This window comes from Crocuta crocuta, unplaced genomic scaffold, assembly GCF_008692635.1.
Source record: "Crocuta crocuta isolate KB4526 unplaced genomic scaffold, BGI_CrCroc_1.0 scaffold21, whole genome shotgun sequence".
In the NCBI taxonomy this organism is placed as follows: domain Eukaryota; kingdom Metazoa; phylum Chordata; class Mammalia; order Carnivora; family Hyaenidae; genus Crocuta; species Crocuta crocuta.
The window spans coordinates 3,443,066-3,464,096 of NW_027527938.1; the positions used below are offsets into that span (position 1 = coordinate 3,443,066).

Consider the following 21,031-nt stretch of genomic DNA (forward strand, 5'->3'; position numbering starts at 1 on the left):
CCCCTCCCCGCCAACCCGGAAGCCCTGCACCTCGCCGCCGGCCCGCCACCGTCGTCTGCAACGGGCCGACCCACCTGGAGACCCCAGCCGCCTGCGTCACCGCCTCCGGCTAGAGCTACCCCGGGCTTCCGCCTCGGTCTTCTTGGTTACCGCGTTGCCTCGGTAGCCATAGCAACCAGAACTCTTTGTCCTGCCGCCACTGACCAGCAGAGGGCATAAAGGAGCCCTGCCGAGAGTGGGAAGCGGGGAGATGGGCTGAAGGAAGAGAGAAGAGAGAGGAGAGCGTGCAGGAAAGCAGCGACTGGGATCTTTTCGGAAACGACAGGGCTGAGAAACCCAGCAGGCCATGAAGGCTCTCTGCTGGAGGGGCTTCTGCCACATTCCAAGCACTATTCTAAGAGTTTTGTCTGTCATATTTAATTCATCCTCACAATAGCCCAATTCATACCTAAGGAAACCAAGGCACAGAAAGTTTGAATAATGACCCAAAATTACAAAGCTGGAAAATGGCAGACCGAAGAACAACCCAAGCAGTTTAGAACTCCCACATGTATGCTCTGTTCAATTGATTATCAAAGGTCACAATAGGTAAAGTCAGCACTAGAATCCAGGTCGCAAGAGCTTTCTTTATGCCAAATAAATGACCCGTGGGTATGCGGGAGTCTACTATATAGGGTGAGATGGAGAAAGAGATAATCAGCCCATGCTTCTCAAACTTTTCTGTTCCAGTGACCTGTGGTGAAATTTTTTGCTTCCTAAATATGCTGTAGTTTATTTTTAAATCTTTATTTGCTTCAAGTAGGATATGTAGTTGGTTCTGCGGTTAGTTGGTCTAAAAACTTCTATGCTTATCCACAGTGTTATCTATCTTGTTACTGGACTGATGACCTCAACTATTTTGGTTAAGATACTAAATTTGCACCATTGCCTTCCACATTAATGTGTCTGCCAGTACACATTTAAGAACGCATTTAATATTTTCCCCTGGCAAATTCAGCTGTATACACTTAACTAGCATATATAAGAAAAGACAATGGTGTGGCTATGATTCTGGACTTTGAAATTAAGGCAGACTTGAGTGTGAGTCCTGGTCCTGTTGTGTGAACTTGAGTGAGATATAAAACTCAGTTTGACTGGTTAAATGAGATAATACACTTAGGGCATACATCTTATAGAATGGACGAGTAAATGAAACAATGTATAGTAAGTCTTTAACACTAATCCAGGCCCACAGTTGGCACTTAATAAATGGTTTAAAAAAACAAATGGTGGTAGTGGTGTAGCTACGGTGATTGTTATCTAAGTACCTGTGGCATAAATTCACCAAGTCTTTTTGTTAAATCTAACACAAAGTCAACTTTCAAATGGACATGTGATAGTACTAGAATTTTCTTATGCAGGACTGTTTTCCAGACGTGCTCTTTAAATTACCAGGAAAGATATTTTCAGTGTGTATCCATTCATTCATCCATTCATTTATTAATTCAACAAATACTTATTGAAAGTCCACTCTCCTACACCCGGAAAATACTGCGGTGACGAAAATGGAGTACTCCTGTTATAAAACTTGTATTTTAATAGAGGCAGAAAGACAATATAAAACCAAATAAATATAATATAAGGTTAAATGGTCAGGGAAGTTCCAGAATGCAGGGAGAGAGGAAGACATAGGACAGTTAGGGCTAGGAACATTCCAGACAGAGGGAAGAGCAAACAAACTTCAGTTTGGACCCAATCAATAGCAGTATTTTGCACAAAATCTCTGATTACTTCTGTATAACACATTTTTACTTTAAAAAGGAATTCTTACAATGCATATACTGGTGCAGTCGTAAAATTAAACTCATAAAAATAACACACAAAATATTCTGGTACTTGTTAAAAGCACTGAAAGGACATTAACTTACTTATATTTAGAGAAATAGCTTAGCTTATGCCCAGTTATGCAAAACAAAACAGAGCCAAACAATAAGCCGATGCCAAGTTACAGGGTAAAATGAAAATTCTGAAGAGCCTGTCTATCAGAACCATGATTAGTGACAAAATGAAATGAAACATGTAAAAACAATGACACCCCTAAAGATAGGATTTCCTCTTTGCCGAAGCGGAGTGCATTTAACTGACACCGGCAATTCTGCGAATAGTTTACCACATCTGAATCAGGAGCACACAGTATTCCTGAGGGTTTTGCAAATGCGTGCCTATTGCACCAGTGTGAAGACAAGAGCTGAACACAAGTTTTCTGAACTAAGGATATTCAATGTAAAAAGGTAAAAATTACCCACATTGAAAAAACCGAGGGCACAGACTCACTGAATTCAAAGGGCAGCTACAACGTCATGCTTACAAAGACATTCTCTCTCTCTGTAACACACACACACACACACACACACACACACACACACACACACACACACACCTGCATTAAGCAAGCCCTGCTCAGTAGGTAACCTTATTTTGTACTTGATAGGCTGCTGTCTGGAGGAAAAGTGTGGCAGGCCTCAGGAATTTCTGGCCACTCACAGCTGATAAAAGTTCTTAGATGAGCTGCAAAAATGTCCAGTTCCATATAATTTTCAAAATTCTGCATGCAATGTAGGGTTAAGTTCCTTCCCCTTTGCGGTGGTTGGGCCTTCTGAATATAGGGAGGCCTGGAGTCGAGAACTGTGAAAAGAGGCTTCTGTTTCTGTTCCTCGTCCATTCTTGTTTGGGTCTTTTGAATTGCCTACATTGAAATCACGGGAAAGGACTTAAACTAGTAAAGTTCTAGCCCAGCTGGTACTGAGCCTGCCAGGTGTTTTGAGTAGTCCATTCTGCTGAGACCACCCCACCCCTACCCACGAAGGACCTCTCACCTACATACCTCCAGAGGTGGGTGATGCCTTCTCTCAATGCCTTTGGTTACTGAGCCCCTAGGCATCAAGTGATCATTCTTGCCTCTCTAATGTGGGGTCTCAGTGATCCTCTGCACAGAATTTTAAGTGACCCATTTTCACTTACATTTTTGCATATCCCATGTCTGACCTACAGGAAATCCAATCCCCTCTCTTTAGCTCTGTTTTACACCAGCAACCAGTCAACTTAGTTGCACTTATGACTCCCCAGATGGAAGTAAAAAACGGGTCTGCTTCATCTCCAATTGCAGGGACCCCATTGACACATGTCTTACCAGAGTTGAAATGACACTCAGAGAGTGTTAACAGACATGTCCAAAACTTGAAAATAAGGTAAAGGAATAATTACATATCTTTTCAATGCCCACTCTAAGAGCCCACTCAAAGGTTACCTTATTGTCTAGGAAAATTCCCTAGTGTGCTTATCATTTACTATTCTATTCATAAGCCTGTGTAAAAATACATGTTAGTTGGTAGGTTTTTTCATCTACATCTTTCATATTATGTGCATCTAGACATGCAGATAAGATTCCTACTTTAGATAAAATAATTCCAGAGTGGTTTTATCACCCTGTAGTGCATTAACCAGTCTGGTATCTAACCTAGAAATCTCATACCAATATTTTGTGTCAATGTCTATATATAGTTCGCCTCTCAAAATTTTTTGAACCAGCTTTTCCATCCTGGTGGTTTCTCTTGGAGTGAATCAAATAAACTGTGGAGCATATACATTCTATATTTATAGAACATGTTCGTATCTACTGTAACTACATGTTGATATTACCAGGCCTTTCTCTTTTAAAGGGCGATGGGACACAGCATACCAGTGGCTTTCCAAAAGAACTCTCTCAACCTTCACTCTACTTCTTGACTGCTCAAACTCTTTTCTAGGAAGAAGCTGGTGGTCAGTTCAGGACTACAAGTTTTCTACCATCTCCACTGTACAAACCCTGCAATGTAACCTTACTTTGAAATGGAACATCTACTTCTTCATGCCCTGGCAGGCACTGAATATAATAAATCCTATTACATATGGATGGGATTTTTCAAATTGTCAGGGACAGTGAGCTTCAGAGGCAACATAAAATTAAAAAAAGATTTCTCAGAACCCTGAATCAGTATGATATAAATATATTTAAGTGCATCTGAAGGGCTCAACTTAAAGAAGGAAGAAGAAACGTGTAGTTAGGAGGTGACTTTGTCCTTTTATAATTTTTCTCAGCATTGTAATTTCTGGCTGTCACCAATGACACAGAATTCTTCAGCAAATAAATTTCCCTAACACAAGGCAACTATTACTGATGCTTCACAAGTGGAGGAAAATCATCAGGACATATGATAAATTTCTGCCTCCTGCAGTGTGCAGTTCTTTCTCAGTTGAAAAAGAAATGTACAGGCTTGTTGGACGGGCACAGCTTCATTCAATCAGCCTTTATTCAATACCTGCTCTATCCCAGGCACTGCCCAACATGGGTAGAAAGAGGAATGAAAACAGCATCTCCGCCCTGGAGGAACCCGCGGAGGTTCCTGGGGGTCTCTCTGTCTAATGAGAGACCTGAGAGTTTACAGACAATTGATATGTAATGCATCAAATACCGTATTCACAAAATAGGGGGTCGTGACAGGTTTGTGGCATGGCTAGAATCTCTGAGTCATTCAAACATGGTATATTAGGCAGAGAAGTAAGGATAAAAAAGAGTGCTGTGGTCAAATTTAAAAGCATCCTGGAGAAGTTGAAGGTGTTATGCTGAGTGACATAACTCAGGCAGAGAAGGACACATATCATATGTTTGCACATATAGGAAGATTAGGAGGAACTTAACAGAGGACCATGGGGGAGAAGAAGGGGAAGAATAGTTGGGGAGAGGGAAGGAGGCAAACCACGAGAGACTCTTGAATGCCAAGAACAAACTGAGGGCTGATGGGGGTTGAGGAGAAGGGAAGGGGGGTGATGGGCACGGAGGAGAGCACTTGTGGGGATGAGCACTGGGTGTTATATGGAAACCAACTTGACGATAAACAATTTAAGAAAAAAAAATAAATAAATGCATCCTGGACATGATATAATTCACAATGGAAACCCCAAAATTGTTTTTAAAACAGAAAATAATCATCCCAGTATGCATATAGCAACATCCTTCAAAGGTAATTCTGGAGAAGATGGAGAGAAAGGGACAATTTTAAAATATACTTATATTAGTCGAAGATAGAAATGGTGAGTGTGGAATAAATCAATACAGAGGTGACAGGCCAAATGAGATAGATTCAAAGGGAATTCTTAAACTCTAACATCACTTGGAGAATGAAAACATGTGCCTGTCAAGGAATAGGGACCAAAAAGGTGATGTAGAAAGTAGTTCAGTTTTGAAGTTTTTATTTTTGTGATAGCAATAAGAACTAATAAAAAAATAAAATATAGGTCTGATATAGGGAAAGGGAATAGGGCTGGCCATATACATTAGGATGTCATCTGCATGTGGAAAGTAACCAAAGATAAAGGAAGAGTTTACATATAATTCATGTAAACAGGTCCAGAGTAAGCTAAACTAGAACTCATGTCATAAGGTACTTAGAAAGGCACTTTATTTGAACATAACATTATTTTCTTTTATTTTTTTACTACACTCTCTTTTTTTTAAAAAATTTAATGTTTATTCTTGAGGGGGAGGGAGAGACAGAGCATGAGTGGGGGAGAAGCAAAGAGAGAAGGAGACACAGAATCCAAAGCAGGCTCCAGGCTCTGAGCTGTCAACACAGAGCCCAATGCCGGGCTCGAACCCATGAACCATGAGATCATGACCTGAGCCGAAGTGAGATGCTTAACTGATTAAACCACCCAGGTGTCTCACACTACACCCTCTAATTTAATATGAGTTTAATATGTTCTTGCTTCTGTCCAGAGATTGATAAACAACACTAGTGGGCACCAATAATGGCCTACTCATCCCCTCCCTTTGCCTGGCAGCAATCTGTGCACCTTGGCAGCCATGTTTTCCTACGGAACCCAGCCCCCTCTTATGACGGTTTATCTGACAGGAGTCCAAACTAGACCAGTCAGATTCTCTCTTGCAAGAGTGTAAAACTGAGACTGAAAGACTCTTAGGGTTGCAATATTTTGCCATTTGGACCACAGGAAGGAAAAAAAGAAAGAAAGAAAGACAAAAGGAAAAAAAGAAGATAGGAAGAGAGGAGATTATCTGTTTCCCTAAAAAGTAGCTACATCCTAGCCCTTGAGTTTCATGATACACCCCTGTATCCTTAAACCAAATTCTCCTTTGTAACTTAAACTAGCAGAGCTTGGTTTTGGTTGTTCAGAACAAAGAACTTTGACTGAAATGAGTGCCAGAAGAATTGCAGTAAAAAGTAACTTTCTTTATAAGTCAAGTCCAAGTATAGATTCCCAGAGAATTCTTTTAAACAGCTGTAGAATATTAATCCATGTCTCTCATAATTTAAATGAATATCCCTATGTATGCAAAGATGGGAAAGTCATTTGGCATTCTTTTGAAAGCATTTTCTCAAAAACTGCTAAAATCTCTTGTTTATTTTTTAATCAATTTAATTTCTTAGTTTATTTGCTTTAAGTTTAGCTGTGCTAGTTTTGCTAGCAGACAATTATTTATAATTGATGTAGCTTTAGGGAAGAGCTAATCTTAAAAAGAAAAAAGCTGGCATTTCAGAGAAAAAGTCATTCATTTCTGATCCTTGCCAAGTTTTAATAAGTGTATCCTACTGTCTTCTGGAGATTTATGCACTGTTAGCTGTACTTCATTTGGAAAATTTGCATTTTTCTCTTATGCACTCAAGCTGGGAGGCACAAAACAAGAGTTACAAGGTTTATTTGACATGAGATGTCTAACAGTAATTTTCTTTCATCAACTTTATTCTCCTACAGTTCTCATCCCCAAGGGCAGATTTTTCATCAGATTTCATGAAACATTTTATAACCACCTTACCTTTGGAGAAATTGCTCCCAAAACATTCCAAAGGGGCTGTCACATCTCTCTCCTACAGAACAATCTAGATTTACTGTTCTTATGCCCACTTTGAGTTAACATGATCTTTGTATCCATCTTCACACTAACCCAGAAAACCATGTGCATCTAATGTAGCCAGTTTTTGTGAAACCGTGGACAATCACCAAATACTTATTTAGGACCTACTATACACCAGGTCCTTTGATACAGAATGGCTATGAACATAAACAAGACAGAATTTTATTCTGTCTTTACAGGAAAAAAAATAGTCTAGATGAGAGATACAGAGAAGAATTCAGAATAACAACTGCTAAAACTGCGAATCTGTGGGAGCACAGACGGAGAACACTAACCCAATAGTAGAGGCTCAGGAAAGGCTTCTTAACACAAGTGATGTCCTATCTAACTTTGGGCCAGATGGTGGAGTAGGAGCTCCAGACTGGTTTGGGGGGGCGGGGGGAGGTGCTGAAATTAGGGAAAATCCTGGGTGTAAAAAAAAAAAAAAAAGAACATGCAAACTTCCCCACAGTGAGTTAAAATATAGTAAGTTTAAGGAATCTAAAAATTTCCCGCATTATTGAAACACAAAAAGGGCTTAGGAGAAGTGAGGAAGGGGGAAGAAAAGAAGTGGGAGTCATACTCTGGCAAAACGGAAACTATTAAGAAGTTATTGCTGGAGTCAAGTCAAACATACTGGTGGCCAGGCCTAGGTATTAGAAGCAATGTTAAAGGAAAGTGAAAGGATCCAATATTCACATTGAAAAATTCATAAGTGGACTTGGAATTGATTAGAGAGAAAGCTGAGGAATGAAAGGTGATCCTCACTATTTACGAAACTGAAGATAAAAGTTTTGCATTTATGCCCATGAGATATTGGTCTGTAGATTTCTTATAATATTTTTGTCTGGTTTTGGTATTAAGGTGATGCTGGCCTTATAGAATGAATCATTGCATCTACTTCTATCTTCTTAAAGAGATTGTACAGGATTTGTATAATTTTTTCCTTCAATGTTTAGTGTAATTCACCAATGAATCCATTTGGGCCTGGTATTTTCCTTTTCTGAAGGTTATTAATTATTGATTGAATTTATTTAATATATACAGGCCTATTCAGATAGTCTGTTTCTTCATGTGTGTTTAACACATCATGTTTTTCAAGGAATTAGTCCATTTCATCTAGGCTATGACATTTGTGGGCCTAGAGTTGTTCATCATATTCATTGATTATTCTTTTAATGACCAATAGATCTGTAGTAATCCTCCCCTCTTTCATTTCTGATATTTGTAATTTGTGTCCTCTCTTTTTACCTTAGGTACCCTCAGTAGAGAATTATTGATTTTGCTGATTATTTCAAAGAACCAGCAACTGATTTTCTCTTTTGTTTTCCTATTTTCAATTTCATTGATCCCATTCTAATTCTTATTCTTTCTTTTCTTCTGCTTACCTTAGATTTAATTTGATCTTATTTCTAGTTTCCTAAGGTGGAAACTGAGATGACTGATTTTAGATCTTTCCTTTTTTCTAGTGTATACATTCAATGTTATAAATTACCCCCAAAACACTGCTGTGTCCCACAAATATTGAAAGGCTGTGTCTTCTTTTTTACATAGCTCAAAAATTTTTTTTTCATTTCTCTTGAGATTTCTATTTTCACCCATGTGTCATTTTGAAGAGTGTTGTTTAATTTCCAAGTATTTGGGGGATTTTTCAGTTATCATGCTTTATTGATTTTTAGTTTAGTCACACTGTGTTCTGAGAGCAAACATTATATGATTTCTATTCATTCAAATTTGTTAATGTGTGTTTTATGGCCTAGAATGTGGTCTATCTTGGTGAATGTTCCATGTGATTTTAGAAGAATGTGTATTCTGCTGTTGTTGGATAAAGTAGTCAATAGATGTCCTTTATATCCAGGTGATTGATAGTGTTAAGTTCAATTATTGCCTGATTGATTTTCTACCTGCTGGGTCTATTTCTGACAGAAGGCTGTTGAAATCTCTAACTGAAAGTGGATTCATGTGTTTTGGCTTATGGTTCTACCAGTATTTCCCTCACATAATTTGTCACCCTGTTGTTAGACACACAAATGTTAAGAGTTACAGCTTCTTGGAGAATTGGCCCTTTTATCATTATGTAATGCCCGTCTTAATTCCCGATACCATTCCTTGCTTTGAAGTCAGCTTTGTCTGAATTTAATACTCCTGTTTTATGTTGAGTTGCCTAGCATGTTTCATATTTCTCCATCCATTTACTTTTCATCTGCATGTGTTTTTACATTTATATTTTTTTAATTTTTAATTTTTTAATGTTTATTCATTCCTGAGAGAGAGAGAGAGTACATGAAGGGGTTGGGCAGTGAGAGAGGGGGACACAGAATTTGAAGCAGGCTCCGGGATCTGAGCTGTTGGCAGCTCACCATATAGCTGGCTTTATCTTTCTTTGTTATTTTTTTAATTGTTTTAAGTTTTTATTTGATTTCTAGTTAGTTAACATAAAGTGTAATGTTAGTTTCAGGTGTACAATATAGTGATTTAACGCTTCCATAGAGCACCCAGTGCTCATCACAACTGGATTCCTTAATCTCCATCAACTATTTAACCTATCCTCCAACCCAACTCTCTTCTGGAAGCCATCACTTTGTTTTCTATAGTTAAGACCCTGTTTGTTGGTTTCCCTCTCTCTCTTTTTTCTCCCTTTGCTCATTTGCTTTGTTCCTTAAATTCCACATATGAGTGAAACCATCTGGTATTTGTCTTTCTCTGACTTATTTCACTTAGCATAATACTCTCTAGTTCCATCCATGTTGTGGGAAATGGCAAGATTTCATTCATATTCCATTGTAGATATACATCACATCTTTATCCATTCATCTATTGATGGATATTAGGGCTGTTTCCATAACTTGGCTATTGGAGATAATGCTGCTATAAAACATCAGGGTGAATGTATCTCTTTGAATTAGCATTTTTTGTATTGTTTAGGTAAGAAACTAGTAGCACAATTACTAGCTCTTAGGGTAGTTCTATTTTTAACTTTTTGAGGAAACTCCATACTGTTTTTCAGAGTGGCTGCACCAGTTTGCATTCCCAGAGCAAGAGGCTTAGGTCACTAATTTGTTCTTCTGCTTCTTCAGGCTGCTGTTCATTGCATCAAGCCTGTTTCCACGATCATTTATTGGACTCTTCATCTCTGATTCTTTTTTAACTCAGTAAGGGCCTCACTGATCTCTTCCATTCTTTTCCCAAGCCCAGTGAGCATCCTTATCATTGTTGCTTTAAATTCTCCATCAGTCTCGTTACTTATATCCATTTCACTTAGATCTCTGGCAGTGGCCTTATCTTGGTCTTTCATTTGTGATAAATTCCTCCATCTTCATATTTTGCCTAAGTCTCTGCCTCCTTCTATATGTTAAAAAATCCAGTTATGTCTCCTTCTCCTTCTTTAATGTGGTTTCTTCTCTCCCTTTAGTTGTGGAGTTTAGTCTGTCAGTTTTTAGGTGAATTTCTGGGGTATTTAGGATGAGTTGATAATTATCTAGTTGGGGCAGTGGGACCAGGAAAGCTTAGGACTCTCCTCTGTTGCCACCACCTCCCTCTCTCCCCAGGTTTTGTTTTTTGATCCACTCTGACATTTTCTGTTTTTTAATTGGTACATTTAGACCACTGACATTCAAAGTGATTTAATACATTTGGGTTAATATCTATAACATTTGGTACTTAAATGTTTGGTATTTTACTTAAACATTTGGTACTTTAACATTTGGTACTTTAAATATCTTAAAATTTGTTACTCTTGTTCTTTGTTCTTGTTTGCCTTCCACTTCTTCTTTTTGTAGCTTTAATTGAGCATTTTCTATGACCCCAATATCTTTCTCCTCTTAGCATATCAATTATGTTTTAAAAAAATGTTTTTAGGGCCTCCTTAGTGGCTCAGTTGGTTGGGGAGCCAACTTTGGCTCAAGTCACGATCTCATGGCTCATGAGTTCAAGCCCTACATCGGGCTCTGTGCTGATAACTCGGAGCATGGAGACTGCTTCAGATTCTGTGTCTCCATCTCTCTCTCTCTCTCTCTCTCTGCCCTTCCCTGCTTATGCTCTGTCCCTGTCTCTGTCTCTGTCTCTCTCAAAAATAAATAAACATTAAAAAAATTTTAATGTTTTTTTAGTAGTTGTCCTAGTGTTTGTAATATACATTTACAACTCATCCCAGTCCACTTTCTTTTTTTTTTTAAACTTTTTTTTTTAATGTTTTACTTATTTCTAGGAGAGAGAGAGAGAGAGAGCGTGAGCAGGGGAGGGTCAGAGACAGAGGGAGTCACAGACTGAAACTGGCTCCAGGCTCTAAGCTGGCAGTCAGCACAGAGCCCGATGCGGGGCTCAAACCCACGAACCGCGAGATCATGACCTAAGCGAAAGTCGGACGCCTAACCGACTAAGCCACCCAGGCGCCCCACCCCAGTCCACTTTCAAATAACTCTGTATCACTTGATAGGTAGTGTGAGTACCTCACAATAACAAAATAATCTTAATTCTTCCCACACTTTCATGGTACCATTGCTGTCATTCATTTTATTTATATATAAGCATATATATAGTATAAATATATATGCATATATGTTATATATGTTATACATATATATGCATATATATTATAAATAAGTTTGTAAAGTCAACTCTTATCATTTTGAACAAACTGTTATCTGTCAACTCCATTTAGAATAAGAAAAGAAAAAATAAAAGTTTTTCTTTTACTGTCACTTATTCCTTCTCCAGTGCTCTTCTTTTCTTTATATAGATCTGTTTCTTGCCAATATCATCAAAAGTTCTCTAAAGAACTTTTAACATTTCTTTCAAGGGAAGTCTACTAGAAACAAATTCCTCAATTTTTGTGTGTCTGAAAAATTCCTTATTTCTCCTTCTTGAAGGAGATAATTCTAGGTAAACTCTTTTTTTTAAAGCATACAGTTGTTTCCATAGGCTTCACTCTCCCTCTCTCTGACTCTCTCTTTTTTAGTTCCAAAGTTTTATTTAAATTCCAGTTAGTTAACATGTAGTGTAATCTTAGTTGCAGTAGAATTTAGTAATTCATCACTTACATATAACACTCAGTGCTAACACAGTAGATAAATTCTTAAAGATACAAAATTCTAAGTTTGTGGAATTTTTTTTTCTCAACGCTTTAAATATTTAACTCTGGGCACCTGGGTGGCTCATTCGGTTGAGTGTCTGACTCTGATTTCGGCTCAGGTCATGATCTTATGGTCATGGGATGGAGCTCATGTTGGGTTCCCCACTGAGCGTGGAGCCCACTTGAGATTCTCTTTCTCCCTCACTCTCTCTTTCTCAAAATGAATAAACATTTAAAAATAATAAGTATTTAACTCTACTTTCTTATAGCTTGCATTATTTCTAAGGAGAAATCAATATAATTCCTGTCTTTGCTTTTTTTCTAGGTAAGGTGTTTTTTCAATCTGCCTTGTTTTATGCTTTTTTTCTTTGTCTTTGATTTCTGTAATATGAGAATGATATACCCAGGTATAGTTGTTGGCATTTACTCTGCTTGGTATTTTCTGAGCTTCCTAGATCTGTAGTTTCAAGTCTGACATTAATTTGGGGAAATTCTCAGTCACTCTTGCTTCAAATCTTCTATTCCTTTCTCTCTATCTTCTCTGTTATTTCTATTACATGTATCTTGTACCTCTGTAGCTCTTGGATATTCTGTTCTGTTTTTCATTTTTCAGGTTTTACCCCTTTGTTTTTCTACTTTAGGTTTCTTTTGAGATATCCTCATGCTCAGAGATTCTTTCTTCAACTATATGCAGTCCACTAATAATCCAGTCAAAGGCATCCTTCATTTCTGCCACAGCATTTTTGATTCCTAGCATTTCTTTTTGGTTCTTTCTTAGAATGTCTATCTCTCTACTTACATTACCCATCTGTTCTTGCATGTCTACTTTATCCATTAAAGACGTTAGTTTATTAACCATAGTTTTTTCAAATACTCAATCTGATCATTCCAAAACATACCTGCCATATCTGAGTCTGATTCTGATTCTTGCTTTGTGTCTTAGAACTATGTTTTTGTTTTTGTTTATTTTTGTCTTTTAGTATCTTTTTTCTTGATAGTTGGCCATGATATACTAGGTAAAAGGAATTGCTGTAAGGGCTTTAGTAATGTGGTGGAAAGTGTGGAAGGAGGAGAAACATTCAAGTCTTATAATTATGTTTCAGTTCTTTACTGAGTCTGTGCCTCAGGACTTTGACTTCTCATATATTTCTCAGTTGTTTTGCTTCCCATTTAAGGGGGACATGATGACAAAGTCAGCTAGAGTTGGATATTTCCCTTCACTCTTGTCAGTTAGGTTTTAATAAAAATGCCAGCAGGTTAGACTCTGGTTAAATAATTTCTCCTGCAGGTAGACCTTCTTTTAAAAATATATATATATTTATTTTTAGAGAGAGAGAGAGAAAGAAAAAAACATGTGCATACGAGCAGGGGAGGGGTAGAGAGAGAGGGAGAGAATCCCTAGCAGGCTCCACATTGTCAGTGCAGAGCCTGATACAGGGCTCAATCTTACGAGCCATGAGATCATGACTTGAGCTGAGAGTGAGACGTGAGCTGAGTGGAAATCAAGAGTCAGATGCTTAACTAACTGAGTCACCCTGGTGCACCCCCTGTGGGTAAGCCTTCTTTAGAACAGAATGTTTTGATGTAGTTGAAAAAAAATTTCCATTCCCCCTACTGGAAGTGTGAGGGGATTTTCACCCAATGTTCACTGCAGGAACCTGGTAGAATTTCAGGAGGCAAAACTCACAAAAGTGTGGCAACCTTCCAGTAACTGCATCCCTCTGGAGTTTTTAACTCTGAGTTAAACTGCACCTCCAGCAATTCCTCAATTACAGTTCAAGTTTCCCTACCCTGCCACTGATTCCCAAAGAAGTTTCTCTTCCAGCAAGCTGTGATTCTCTGTGTTTTCCTATAGGCGTCTACTATTTAGAGGCAGTGGTTTGCCCTGTGAACTTACTATTCTTACAGATCTAAGGAGCATTGTTGCTTTTTCAGTTTGTTCAACTTTTCACTTATTAGAACTGAATGGTGTCTCCAAAGCTTCTTACTTCAGAAAAGGCCAGATCAGAGAGGATCCTCTTTGTTTTTTCAATAATTGACATGTCTAAATCATATCTTAAATTTACATTTACTCCTAATGAGTTTGAGCATTTTCTAATGGCCATTGGTATTTCTATTTCTGAGAACTGTTTCTTTTCAACATGATTAATTTTTAATTGCTACCCTTTGAGTTCTACTGCAAATAAGGCTATCTTTTCTTTTACCCAACTTTATTGGGGTATATATAATGTACATACAATAAATTATACACATTTTAAGTTTACAGTCAGTGAATTTTGACAAATGTACATGCCTGTATAACTACCAATAAATAATAACTACCAATAAACTCAAGATATGGAAAATATATATCATTCCAAAACAGTTCCTGTTTGCCCCTTTGCAGTGAATACTCCCAGATAACCACTCATCTTTCTGCTACTATGGAAGGAGGTTGGAATATTTTTTCCTGTTCTAGTGTTCATTCTAAATATAAACATTCCATTAGTACTCTTTTGTGTAAAGCTTCTTACACTCGGCCAAATGATCCTGAAAATTTTCCATGTTGAGCTGTGTATAAGCAGTTTATCCCCTTTTGCTGCTGACAACTATTCCATTGAATAGATATACCACAATTTGTTTATACATTCATCATTTTATGGACATTTCATTGTGTCTAGTTTTTGTCTCTTATGAATAAAGCTGCTATAAACATTTGTGTACAAGTATGAGATTTCCATTTGCTATCACTTCTTTTATGAGCGTGACCTGGAAATCGCATGGGTGGCTTCAGTCTTTATCCCATAAAACAGGCCTTAGTCATGTAACCACATCTGACTGCAATGGAAGCTGGAAAAACATTCTGTAGCTGGGATGCCAGGTGCCTATCTACAACAGAGTTTCTATTAGCAGCAGAAGAAAGACCAAATGGAAATATCATGGATTGACTTCTTGTGAGGGGGAGAAATTAAATCCAGCTTCTGGATTTGGGGTGAATGTTGGTCCATTAACTGACTTGACATGTTAAATTTGAGATGTTAGGTGTCCATGTGGATGGATGAGTATACTGCTCACTATACTATTTTGGTGTATTTCCATCAAGGATCATACATTTGGTGTAATTTAAAGCAATCAGATGGGATGAGATGATGAAGGAGTAAGTGTAGGATATCATTTCCTTACAATGATGCAATGATTTCAAAAACTCTTACCAGAAACCAAGCTAAGTGTAAATATAATGAGCAGAATGCTAGTTAGCCTAAAACAAACAACATAAAAAATTTTTAACCCTTTTCCCTAATAATATGGTAAACACTTAGAGATTGCATTTCCAACCCCCTCTAAAAGCTGGATGTGGCTTTATGACTAAATTCTTATCACTCAAGGGGATGTTAGTGATAGTGTCCCTACCAGTCTGGATGCCCATTTCCAGACTTTACCAAAAAAAAATTAACTTATGGGGTGCCTTCGGTGGCTTGGTCAGTTAAGCATCTGTTGACTTTTGGATTTTGGATGAGGTCAGGATCTCCTGGTTTCGTGGGTTTGAGACCCACATTGGGCTCTGCACTGGCATCACAGAGACTGCTTGGGATTCTCTTTCTCCCTCTCTGTTTCTGCCCCTCCATGACTTGTGTTTTCTCTCTCTCAAAATAAACTTTAAAAAAATTAAATTCTACCTTATTTAAGCTACTATATGTAATGTTTTTAGCAACTTAGGGTTAACTTATTCATGAAACATATTCATTTTTATGTTCAACTAAACAAGTTTCCATTGCCACTTTTATTTTTTGGCATTTTTTATTTGGATTTATTTTACTAAAAAAAAGCTTTAGGTTGCTAGTATTTCTAAACTGCTCGAGGAAATAATGATATTATCTTGCAGAATATTAATGAATATTTTCTTCATGTACTAGTGATTTTTTCCAGTCATTGCCTCAATTAATTCTTGATGCTAAAGTTAAAAAAAAAAAAAGCTAATGTGGTTGTCCTCATTTCACTGAAGAAACCAATGTAGAGATATTAAATTATTTGCCCATAATAGCAAACCAAGTTAATGGAAAAGGTGGAAGTAAAATGCAATTATCTCACTTCTGTTTTTATTGAACTATTGGATTACAAGTCACAACCAATTAAAAACAGGATACAAGAGCTAAGCAGCATAACCTTTTTATCATGGAGACAGCCCCACAAAACTGCCTGTCGGCACTTTGTAAAATGTTTCCTACTTTTTAAAAATGTATTCTGCTGAACTTTTTCACTCATAAGTTTACATATATAGAGAGATATAGATATAGACAGATGAAAACGTGGAAAAATTTTAAATATAGAAAACATATTCACTCTAAGTTTTCCATACCTATCAAAAGTTGTTTATATCTGGATGCATTTTCTTCCAGCCCTTTCTCTATCCATATCACTAACCATTTAATCTTCACATATTGTGATCAAGTATAAGTTCAGATGGCATCTCGTATATATAGTGTTTCTCAACACAAGTGAAATTCAACAGATATCCATCGGGTGGAGTTGTACTATAACTTAACATTTCAGTGCTTCTCAACTTTTTCATTTTAACTTTTTCCTCAGTCTTGATATAGCTCATGGCCAAGCAACATTTGCTATCTGTAGATTTTAAAAATATTGTATTTCCAATGGAAATTGTTTGGAGATTGCTGGCTTGAATATTAGTTTCTTTTCTGATTGTATAAATACAAGCCACATAACAAATGGACACAATTTAGGATTTAATAATACTGGCAAAGAATACAGTTGCTTATTTTCCAAAAAAAGATGCAGAGTATGAAATTAAATACAAAATAACAATTAACTCGGTACAAAAAAAAATGCTGCTTTATACTCGGTACAAAAAAATGCTGCTTTATCCTTTCATCTCTCAAACTCATGTTTTTTTTTTCTGCTATGAAGAAGAGAGATATGGGGCATCTAGGTGGCTCACTCAGTTGGGCATCTGACTCTTGATTTCAGTTCAGGTCATGATCTCATAGTTCATGAGATTGAGCCCTGCATCTGGCTCTGTGTTGACAGCATGAGCCTGCTTGGGGTTCTCTCCCTCTCTCTTTCTCTGCCCCTATACCACTAGTGCTCTTGCTCTCTCCTAAAATAAATAAGCATTTTTAAAAACTAAGAGAGGTAAGTATCTGATATCTCAGTTCCTCTGAGACAAAACGCTATGTGCCCCAAACAAGCAACTCTTCATTAATGTTGATCTATTCTTATAGGTGCTACCAAAAGCTGCCACAACTTTGACATATACGTAGGGAACTAGCTCCTCAAAAAAAGATTTATCTCTATGTAAACAATCAGGTTAAGCTCTTTCCAGCAGTATTTCTGGTATAACTGTGCATAAATATCCTATAAAGGACCCAATCCTAGAAATCCTGATTTTATCAGTCTGAGGTGGACTTCAAGAATCTGTACCTTTTACAAGCACCTACAATGGACGTTCAATTATCTTTCTAATTTCAGTTCATCCTCTGAAGGGAGACTTGAAAATTTCTTGCTAACTCATTGGACTCATTCCCCAACCTTCTCAAAAGTACACCATTTACTTATGTCATTTAGAAGAATGAAGGCCAGTAGTGTGGTAAGAAAATGATGAGATATGAGGATGTATTGATTGGACCAGAGGGATATTTTCTTGAACTCATTAGAAATTACTAAAGTCCTTTTTTTTTGAGATGTGATAACTCTCAAAAGTTGAATATTCCACTTTGGTCTCATGTTTTGTATATAATAGTTATCAATTTTGGTACTGGCTGGTTTCATTTTAAATACTAGTCTTTATATGCAACAATAAAGTAGTGAATTCTCTTCTGCTGGATTTACAGGAACAGGCAGGATTGCCTGTGTTAGAGGAGTAGCCTGATAGAAAGATCATAAAGATCATAAGGAACCCTGAAATAAGAATTTGAATCTTAATTCCACATGCAGTAACTGAGGAAAAAGGGAGCAGGTTCTGAACATTCATGACTTTTACATTTGCAAAATATCAGTAACAGCACTTTATCAGGTTGTGATGAGGTTTGCAAGAGAGCCCATAATAAAAAGACATTGTGAAATGTGAAATGTTTTGAAAATCACAATAACTTTGTTTCTAATGATCCACTTTCACCTACAAGTCACCATCCAAACACCACTGGCTATAAACTATGCATATGAATTGAAGGCTGAGAATGTGTCAAATGCTCACCAATGATTAATTAAATCAATACTGAATACCCTCTTTGTTCTCGGTGCAATTCTAACTCTGATACAGCCATTAGAAATATGTTCATTGTGGTCCAAGAGATTACAATAGAATTATAGAATATTAGATTTCAGAGATAGATACCTTACAATTGTGTTTCTTGATCATAAGACTCACATGGGGTACTTGTTAAAAACTTCAATTTCCTGGCGCCCTTCATCAGATCTACTGATTCAGAATCTCCGAGAGTCCTGAGAATCTGTATTCTACAATAAATGCAAAGATATTGTTATGATCAGAAGAAACCTGGGAAACTGTTTCTAAGCAACTTTTTTCCAAACTCCTACACGATGAAATTATCGCTCAGAGAACACCCTTTAACACTGGTTAAGTTCACGTTTTCTCTCTTTCCTTTTTTCTTTTAGAGAAAGAGAAGGGGAGAGAGCATGCATATGTGCAGGGGAGAAGTAAGGGGAGATCAAGAAAGAGAATCTCAAGCAGGCTCCACACTCAACACAGAGCCCAACACAGGGCTCGACCCTACTACGACCCTGGGATCATGACCTGAGCGAAAAGAGTCAGTGGTTCAACCAACTGAGCCACCCAGGTGCCTCAAGTTCACGTTTTCAAAGGGTAATATATTCCATTACGGTATTCCAATTAATGAAGAGTTGGGAAGACAAGATCACACAAGCCATAGCAGCAAGCACTACAATTGGTGAGTTTTGTAATGATATACATTGACACTATGTGCTGGACACCTTTGGTCAAAGTCATATTGACAAAGATATACTTAAAATATGTAAGTGTCTAACTCCAGAATAATATTTGGTCTGGATAGCATGACACATCTATGTTCTTCCATAATGATAAATATCAAAAAGCAGGAAGCTTTTTACTTTCTTATTTTTATGACATCAACCTACATCGCCATTTTTGAAGTACTTGCCATGCCCACGCCAGCCACGTAGAAAGAACAGGAATAGCTATAGGTTGGCTTCCCCTAGTCACATGGGTGAGCTTCCTCAGAGCAGGCACCGTGACTCCTTTTAATTTGAGCCCCCTTTGCTCTGGCATAGAGACAGAACTGCACTTCCTTCCCCTAATCTAGAGGATAGAAGATGGACTTGAGTCATGTTGTAAGAGGTTTTGAAAGGGCTGAAAGTCAACATATTATTTTGGGTGGCCCCCCCCCGTCTCCCTTGTCTTCCACTCAGCACAGGCTGTGCTGTGCTCAGCAGGCCTGGGCCTGCTCCCTTACCATGAGCCCCCCATCTTCTCATCACTCCTTTACCACATGATTGCTGAGTCTAGATCCATGGCCTGTCCTGAGCCACACTTGCAAGGCAGTGTTAGCCAGCTGTCTCATATCAGGACACACACTTTCTTTATTCTTCTTTATATCTCTCTTTGATTCTGGCCCATTTTGCCCTTTTGCCCATAGGTATCCTGAGTTACAAATTCGGAAGAGCTCAAGCAAAAGGATAGAATCAAGAGAGAAAGCCATGCAGTCCACTTTGGTTTGAGGATTTGGCTTAGTTGGTATAAAAGGAGCTTTCTGCATGGCTCACCCTCATTTCCTGGAGTTCTTCTTTAAGGCTGGTGACCATACCTCAGTTAAAGTCAGGTATTCCTTTGTTTTGCTTTACCTCTTTATAGCTTACTTGGGGATTATCTCACGAGGAAGACAGTTGCCATGACATGATTTCAGAACTCCTTCCCATCCTGGAGAAACTTCTGCTTAGTGCAGCCCACTCTAACCCAGGCAAATATACATTTCCTGAATATATGTATACTGGCATGGTGATCCTGGGTCTGTTTGCCCTCAGATCCATCTTCGTTCTCTGTTCTATGCTGTCACGCAGTAGAGCTGACTGCTGACGGATGCATTTCCCTGACTCTCTGTCAGCTGCTCCCAGCTGTGCTCTGTTGCTGAATGTAGAAACAAACGACGTTGTAAACAATGTAAAGAAGTCTGTCTGCATGATTGTAAGCCAAGGGTGATTGGGAGAATTGGGATTACTATGTCGCCCAACTCCAGGGGACAGCATTCACTGAAGAATAATTGAATGGCATGTAAACAAAATTGTACAGGATATAACTTATGTGGCCATTTTCAAGGCACGGGTCAAAAGACAGCACTGGCAGAGATAGAAATGAATGAGATAAGAGTTTTAAGGACGATAATCTTATAGGCAGAGTGCAAGGGTAGAAAAAACACTGGATTAACATCATTAAAACTGGTGGGGGGAGGGGGCGGGTGGTGCAGTCAATTAAGCACCCAAGTCTTAATCTCAGCTCAGAACATGATCTCATGGTTCATGAGCTGGAGCCCCACATCAGGCTCTGCACTGATGGTGTGGAACCTGCTTGGGATTCTGTCTCACCTTCTCTCTGCCCGTACCCCACTTGCACTTCTTCTCTCTCTCAAAATAAATAAATAAACACTAAAAAATTTTAATTACCAAAACTGGAATTGTTAATATAGAGATGATAGAAGGAAGTCATCACAATGAGTAAAATCACTGAGGAAGAAAGTATGTATAAAAACACAAGGAAGGGTACCTCAGTGCTAAATCGGTTAAGTGTTGGACTCTTGGTTTCAGCTCAGATCATGGTCTCATGGTTCCTGAGTTTGAGCCCCAGTTCTGGCTCTGCACTGACAGCTGTGGAGCCTGCTTGGGACTCTCTCTCTCTCTTTCTCTTTGCCCCTCCCCTGCTTGCTCTCTACCTCTCTCTCTCAAAATAAATAAATAAACATTTTATATATATATATAACATATATATAACATATATAATATGTATATTATATATATATAACAACAATAACATTGAACTTGGTGCA

At 38.0% G+C, this 21,031-nt stretch overlaps 1 protein-coding gene across 3 annotated transcripts in view; it reads right to left on the minus strand.

Annotated features, from left to right (window-relative positions):
- Positions 1 to 133, minus strand: part of ZBBX (zinc finger B-box domain containing) — a 117,155-nt gene extending 117,022 nt beyond the window's left edge. For all 3 annotated transcript variants that reach the window (XM_077752237.1, XM_077752238.1, XM_077752236.1), the window contains exon 1: positions 75 to 133. The gene's annotated coding sequence lies outside the window, so the exon portion shown is untranslated. The remainder of the gene's footprint in view (positions 1 to 74) is intronic.
- Positions 134 to 21,031: the final 20,898 nt, after the last annotated feature.